The 8,016-nt window shown below is 50.8% G+C and overlaps 1 long non-coding RNA gene across 2 annotated transcripts in view; it reads left to right on the top strand.

Annotated features, from left to right (window-relative positions):
* LOC103879030 overlaps positions 1 to 7,784 on the top strand; it is a 10,580-nt gene extending 2,796 nt beyond the window's left edge. For both annotated transcript variants that reach the window (XR_002517824.2, XR_639439.4), the window contains 2 exons: positions 5,751 to 5,827; positions 6,879 to 7,784. This is a non-coding gene — a long non-coding RNA (uncharacterized LOC103879030). The remainder of the gene's footprint in view (positions 1 to 5,750; positions 5,828 to 6,878) is intronic.
* The last annotated feature ends 232 nt before the right edge of the window (positions 7,785 to 8,016 follow it).

Here is an 8,016-nt window from a genome sequence, read left to right as displayed (position 1 = left end):
AGCTCTTACATTTTCTAAAAGTGCTGTTTCCCTACTGCCATCAGTGGCATTGGCTAAAAGGAGGAACCAGATACCACCACCAGCCGGTCTACATGGGATACACTCAGGATTTAGAATACATCACACATTTACATCACATTTAATATCTTATGTCATAGTTTGCCCCCAGCTCCTCTGCACATTTGCAAGACTAAGATGTGACTTACAGGCTAGCTGTGTTAATGTTATGCCATTTCTTTGTGTGTAATAGATAAATATTACGTATGCGAGACAGACCATGCTTGTGTATCAGAACTCAAGTAAAAATAAGCACAGTTCAGGCGCTTGCAGGATTCCTCAAGGGTTCAGTTTGCCTAGGGACCCCTGGACACACGATGCAAATGTCCGCCCCTGGATCCTGACCCAGGATACCCCAGAGGCAGCCCGGGGCTCTCAGCGTTTAGAATACCTTCTTACAAAGGGCAGCCTGCCCAGTCCCTTGCTGTGCACATGAGGCAGATGAATACAAACTGTATCAGGTACAGGGTTGTGGAGCCTGGTCCTGCTGTTTCCCATGTTTGCCTGGGAGGGGCAAACGGGCAGGCTGTTATGGAAGTGGTGAGAGCCTGCTCTCAGGAGGCCTTCCAGGGTCAAAGGCTGGAGCAACCCCTTATGCTCCTCGGATTCCCCTCACCCTCACCCACCAGGCCACCTAGCCCATTGCAGCACACCTAAAGACAGGCTCAGGCTGGAGGCCCCCCAACCCCGCCACGGATCCTGGAGGCAGGGGGTGGTTAAGGAACACAGTTACAGGAGGTGGGAAATGGACAATGAGCTCATTTTATGATGATGGTCCCCTTGCAGGAGGTCTCTGTTACATGAAACTTTTCTTTTAAAGGGTGTCATTTATGAGTTTTGCAATCAGATCGGTCCCTGATTCCAGTTTCTTACTATTAAAACAGTGCAGCAGTGACCATCTTTGTCTTCCCATATGCAAAGTACCAGCGTAGCTACAGAGTAGCATGCACAGACCTGTATTAAAGGGGTATGTCTTCTCTATGGGAGAAAGAAAAAAAAAAGAATACGTGGCTCTACTTTTTTAGTTAGCTATTACCAAACTGCCCTCTGAGGGTCTGCACTAATTCACACTCACACCTGGGTAGGTGGGGTTGCCTCTGTCCCCCCTTCTCCGTAACTCTAGTAATTGCAAGTGATCTAGTGTTGTCTGAGCAACCTGGTGCTCAGCTGGTCCAGCAGTTCAGTGTGCATGCCACCACAGCTTTTTCCAAGACCTTTGCCTGGTGTCTGGTGTAGAATTGTTACAGTGCAAAACAGTTTTATGAGCGTAAGTTTCCAGGGTGAAATGCAGTATTTTCACAATTTAAAAAATAACAGGCCAGGCCCAGTGGCTCATGCCTGTCATCCCAGCACTTTGGGAGGCTGAGGCGGGTGGATCATGAGGTCAGGAGTTCAAGACCAGCCTGGCTAAGATGGTGAAACCCAACCTCTACTAAAAATACAAACATTAGCCAGGAGTGGTGGCGTGTACCTGTAATCCCAGCTACTCGGGAGGCTGAAGCAGAGAATTGCTTGAGCCTGGGAGGCGGAGGTTGCAGTGAGCCAAGATCGCACCACTGCACTCTAGCCTGCGTGACAGAGTGAGACTCCATCTCAAACAAACAAACAGACAAAAAAACAATATCATACACACAAAGCTCTAAAATCTAGGAGTGAAACCCTTACTTAGAAACAAATGGTTCAGGGATTCTAAGTGATGAGAACCAGTACACAGTTCCTAAGTGTGTTAATCGTTCCTCTCTCCTGGAGGTAGGCTCAACATCCTCTATAAATCCTTTGGGGACAACCCATGGGTTTAAAGATTGGAGAACTGCATTGCAAGACCCCCTCTAAATCGAACGCTTGTTCTATTTTACCGCCTGAGTTACTTCTTGTCTGAAAGAACCCAAACACAGAAATGTTGTTTAATGTACACACACAAAAAAGAAACATCCTGTTGCTTTTTGGTGGGAGAGTGTAAAGATCTGTCCAAGAAATTCCTATTTAAAAAAAAAAAAAAGACCCTTTCTTTCACTGTTGTTGGCAAAACTCTCACGAATGGAAGAACTGCAATTGGAGTCAGGAAGCTTGTGAAGAAGGGACTGGAAACTTGCTTTTTTTTTGAGACGGAGTCTCGGCCTGTCACCCAGGCTGGAGTGCAGTGGTTTGATCTCAGCTCACTGCAGCCCGCCGGGGATCTCAGTTCACTGCAAGCCCGGCCTGGTTTACGCCATTCTCCTGCCTCTCAGCTCTCCCGAGTAGCTGGGACTACAGGCTCTCGGGCCACTGCCTCAACTAAGTTTTGTATTTTAGTAGCGACGGGTTTCACTGTGTTAGCTTGTGATGGTCTCATCTCCTGACCTCGCGGATCCCCGCCTCGCCTCCCAAAGTGCTGGGATTACAGGCTTGAGCCACTGCAACAAGCGGAAATCCTGTTTTATAGGTGAGAAGAGGGCAGCCCAGAGCGTGTCCAGGTTCCCTGGGTGAGTGAGGGTCTGAGGCTGGGCTCCCACTGGGGCAGGGCGGCACCTCGCCAGTGAGGCTGCGTCTCCTTCACCACCTTGGTGGCTGTCAGCTCAGCCACGAGAGTGGGGCATGCCCAGGTGACAAAATAAGAACGTTCAAGAGGGCCGGGCATGGTGTTTCACACCTATAATCCCAGCACTTTGGGAGGCTAAGGCAGGTGGATCATGAGGTCAGGAGTTCAAGACCAGCCTGGCCAACATGGTGAAACCCCATCTCTATTAAAAAATACAAAAATTAGCTGGTGTGGTGGCGGTTGCCTGTTATCCCAGCTATTTGGGAGGCTGAGGCAGAGAATTGCTTGAACCGGGAGGCAGAGGTTGCACCGAGCCAAGATCGCGCCACTGCACCCCAGCCTGGGTGACAGGGTGAGGCTCTGTCTCAGAAAAAAATAAACAAAAAAAAAAAGGTTCAGGAGGATATATACTGAAAAGCCTTCCTCCTTCCCCGTCCCCAGCAACCTAGTTCCCCACTCTGCAGGCAGCAAACGCTGTCTCCTCCTGGGGTCGCTTCCAGAGAGGTGTGCCTGTCCTAGCAAGGGGCCTCAGGACATTTCTCGTAGCTGCCCTCCTGCTTGCTGCTTTCTATCACAGGCACAGTGGCACGTCACCACAAGCTGCTCTGGGCCGGGCCTTTTTTTTTTTTTTTTTTTGAGACGGGGTTTTCGCTCTTGTTGCCCAGGCTGGAGTGCAATGGCGCAATCTCGGCTAATCGCAACCTCCGCCTCCCGGGTTCAAGCGATTCTCCTGCCTCAACCTCCCAAGTAGCTCGGATTACAGGAGTGCGCCACCACATCCGGTTAATTTTGTATTTTTAGTAGAGATGGGGTTTCTCCATGTTGGTCAGGTTGGCCTCGAACTCCCGACCTCAGGCCTCCCAAAGTGCTGGGATTATAGGTGTGAGCCACCACGCCCAGCTGTGCTGGGTCTTTTTTCTTAGCAGTATGGCGGGAAGGTCACCCTCCATCCAATGGAGAGCCTCGCCGCCTTTGCTAAACCTCTCCGCGGTATTCTGGGGTGGGGTGCTCCATAGTTTATAGATTATTTACCAGACCATGGCTGATAGATGGTGAGTTGTTTCCAGTGTTTAGCTTCTGCTGCTGTGAGTAGCATTTATTTAAAAAAAAAAAAAAAAAAGTTTCTCTATAGAAACGCTGTGTTGCCCAGGCTAGAGTGCAATGGCACGGTCTTCGCTCACTGCAACCTCCATCTCCCAGGTTCAAGTGATTCTCCTGCCTCAGCCTCCCAAATACCTAGGATTACAGGCACACGCCACCACGCCTGGCTAATTTTTATATTTTTTTAGTAAAGACGGGGGTCTTGCCATGTTGGCCAGGCTGGTCTTGAACTCCTGAGTTCAGGTGATTCACCCTCCTTGGCCTCTCAAAGTGCTGAGATTACAGACAGGCGTGAGTCACTGCACCAAGCCATGATGTTTATTATTTTTTTGGAGACAGGGTGTTGCTCTGTCGCCCAGGTTGGAGTGCAGTGGTGTGATCATAGCTCACCACAGCTTTGACCTCCTGGGCTCATGTGATCCTCTTGCCTCAGTCTCTGAGGTAACTGGCGTTACTAGATGTGTGCCACAAGACCTGGCTAATATTTTTATTTTTGTAGAAATTGGGGGTCTCACTATATTGCCCAGGCTGGTCTTGAACTCCTGGGCTCAAGAGATCCTCCTGCCTTCACCTCCCAGAGGGCTGGGGTTGCAGGTGTGAGCCACTGCGCATCAACATGATGTTAATTTAACTCACAAGGCACAGAAGTGTTTTTGGCAGCCTCAGCTCCTGTGGCCTGGCTTGTCCTCGCTGGACTCTGTGTGTTTGGAAAGAATGGACTCCTGATGCTGGCAGGGATGGCCACTGTCTTTCGAGGCGTGTTTATAGGATATTCCTCCTTGAGGCTGAAACCTTGTACTTTCCATGTCACTGCTACATCAGTAGGAAAGGCTACCATCAACCTCACATTCATATTCCTCCTTTCTCTCTCTCTCTCTCTCTCTCTCCCCCTCTTCTTTCTTTCTTTTTTGATGGACTCTTGCTCTGTTGCCCAGGCTGGAGTGCCGTGGTGCTAGCTCAGCTCACTGCAACCTCTGCCCCCTGGGTTCAAGCGATTCTCCTTCCTCAGCCTCCTGAGTAGCTGGGATTACAAGCGTACGCCACCATGCCCAGCTAACTTTTATATTTTTACTAGCAGAGTTTCACCACGTTGGCCAGGCTGGTCTCGAACTCCTGACCTCAAGTGATCTGCCTGCCTCGGCCTCCCGATTACAGGCATGAGGCACTGTGCCTGGCCTCACATTAATATTTCTTTGGGTTCAGTACAAGTTGAATCCTGCAGTCACTGCCTTTAGAGGCTCCTGTCCTGTGCGAATGCTGCTCATGGGGGCATGTGCACCCCAGGATGGTGAATCTCAGCCCTCTGAAGCAGGGGAAGTAAGACAAAGTAGTGAGATGGCATCCAGAGAGGAATGGGCGAGGGGAATTCAGGATTGAGGCATGGTCATGAATCCTCACTCTGCTCCTGCCAGCTCTGTGAGAGGCGGTGGCACAGGACATTTGTAGGACGCCCTGGAGGAGCAGGGTGGGCAGGAACCGGACCAGCAACGATGACAGAGCACAGCGTCTCCAGGCGCAGGGAAGCAAAGGGAATGACAAAAGCACAAGCAGAGGCCCCAGCCCAACCTAGAGGACAGGGTGCTCCAGAGAAATAGCCAATAGATAGAAATATCAGCATTCAAAGAGATTTATTGCAAGGCACTGGCTGCTGTGATGGTGGGGTCTGGTGAGGCAAGTCCCAAACTGCAGGGCAAGCCTTCCTCAGAGGCAGCCGGGACGACTCGACAGGAGCTGGCGCTGCAGTCCACAGGCGGAGTTTCTTGTCCTCAATGAAATGATCAGGCCCACCCAGATTATTCGGGGTAACCTCCTTTACCTCAAGTCACAGCAGCGACTGGATTTGCGCTTGCCTGAGTACCTGGGGGCTGTGGCCTAGCCGGGGGAACACCTCAGCCTGACGGATCATCCCTGGGCTCAGCCCCTCAGTGCTCCTGCATGCCAGGGTCACTCACGTGGCTTCAGCTTGGCTGGGGCTGGATGGCCTGGGATGGCCTTTCTTGCGTGGCTGCTGCTTGGTGCTGGCTGTTGGCACGGCTGTCTGTCTACAGCAGGCCAGCGTGGATCCTTTTTTCAGGGGCTCCAATGGAAGCTGAGGTCCCGTGTTTCCTGATGCCCCCGGGGCCACAGCAAGTTGCATGGAAGCCACGTGAGGTAAACTCCAACCTGTTGACCAGAGGGGTAGCAAATGAGTGACCATACAGGATCTGGAAGAATCTGTGGCCACTTTGGGGGTCATTTGTACCCTCTCCAGAGGGTAAGATCAGAAAACAGTTTAGCAACCACTGAGCCCAGCACTGCTTGGATTGTGTTAAATGAGTGGAAGAGTCTTAATTTCCTAGACTTGCAGGATGGGGCACTGGCTAGTCCCATTGTGTATTTGCTCCGGCTGCCCCCAACAAAGTTCCATGGCCTGGGAGGCCTGTAGGGGCTCCCAGAAGTTAATTTTCTCACAATTCTGGAGACTGGAAGTTTTAGATCAAGAGGTGAGCAGGGTTGGTTTCTTTTCTCCTTGGCTGTAGATGGTGTCTTCTCCCTGCATCCTCATAGGGTCTTCCCTCTGTGCACATCTGTGTCCTCATCTGCTCTTCTTTTTTTTGAGACAGAGTCTTGCTCGGTCGCCTGGGCTAGAGTGCAGTGGTGCGATCTTGGCTTACTGCTAACTCCACCTCCCGGGTTCAAGTGATTCTTCTGCCACAGCCTCCCGAGCAGCTGGGATTACAGGCATGCGCCCCCACGCCCAGCTAATTTTTGTATTTTTTATAGAGATGGGGTTTGGCTATATTGGCCAGGCTGGTCTCGATCTCCTGATCTCAGGTGATCCACCCGCCTTGGCCTCCCAAAGTGTTGGGATTACAAGCATGAACCACCACGTCCGGCCCTCACCTCCTCTTCTCATAAGGAAACCAGTCCTGTTGGGTTAGGGCCACAATAATAACCTTATTTTAACTTAATTACCTCGTTAAAGTTCCTTTCTCCAAATGCAGTCACTTTCTGAGCTGCTGGGAGTCAGGGCCTCAGCATGTGGATTTGGAGGGGGACGTGGTCTATCCTGTAGCACCTGATCTGTCCCCACCTCCTCCCTGCTTTGTGTTGTGCTATCCTCATCACTTCATGACTCACATTTGTTGGTGCCCAGTGTGTGTGAGGCCCTGTGCTGAGTCTGTGTGTATGACTTCATGGAACCATTCTTCTTTCCCTGTAGCCACAAGAGGATCCTTCAGTCACCTCTGAGGACCATCACCAGGCAAACCGGCCCTTAGAGTATTCATAGGGTTTGGCTGTGTCCCCACCCAAATCTCATCTTGAATTGTAGCTCCCATAATCTCCATGAGCCGTGGGAGGGATCTGGTGGGAGGTCATTGAATCCTGGGGCTGGGGTTTCCCCCCCATTCCTGTGATCGTGAGTAAGTCTCATGGGATCTGATGTTTTTATAAAGGGGAATTTCCCTCCACACGCGCTCTGCCTGCTGCCGTGTAAGACGTGACTCGGATCCTCCTTCGCCTTCCACCGTGATTGTGAGGCCTCCCCAGCTATGTGGAACTGTGAGTTCATGAAACCTCTTTCCTTTATAAATTACCCTGCCTCAGGCATGTCTTCATAGCAGTATGAAAATGGACTAATACAAATATCCACATGGTCAGTTTCTGCTTCAGCATGAGAAAATATCACTCTATGTCTGACTGAACACCAGATCCTGGTGGTTAGGGCCCAGGCCATATGAAAAATATTTATCAGAAAACAACTCCAACCCCAAAGAGTTAAATGTGTGAGTTACATGTAGGGATAATACAACTCTATGGTAGGACTGAAAAACTGGAAACAGTGTAAACCTTGAAAGAGAACAGGCACATTAGGAGCGCTGGTGGAGTCAGCTGGGGTGAACCTAGCCAGTAGGGGGCTGGACCACACCGCTGTTAAGGACAGGTGGGTCTGCGTGTGTCCATAGGGAAAGGTCTCCAAGGTACATATTGTTTAAAAAGCTAAGTGTGGAACAGTATTGTATTAGCTTGCTAGGGCTGCTGTAACAAATGACCACAAACTAGGTGGCTTCAAACAGCAGAAATTGGCTAGGTGCGGTGGCTCAAGCCTGTAATCCCAGCACTTTGGGAGGCCAAGACGGGCGGATCACGAGGTCAGGAGATCGAGACCATCCTGGCTAACACGGTGAAACCCCGTCTCTACTAAAAAATACAAAAAACTAGCCGGGCGAGGTGGCGGGCGCCTGTAGTCCCAGCTACTCAGGAGGCTGAGGCAGGAGAATGGCATAAACCTGGGAGGCGGAACTTGCAGTGAGCTGAGATCCAGCCACTGCACTCCAGCCTGGGCGGCAAAACGAGAC

This window comes from Papio anubis, chromosome 17 (assembly GCF_008728515.1).
Source record: "Papio anubis isolate 15944 chromosome 17, Panubis1.0, whole genome shotgun sequence".
Lineage (NCBI taxonomy): Eukaryota > Metazoa > Chordata > Mammalia > Primates > Cercopithecidae > Papio > Papio anubis.
Note: the sequence above shows the minus strand (reverse complement) of the source record. Positions and strands in the feature narration are given on the sequence as shown.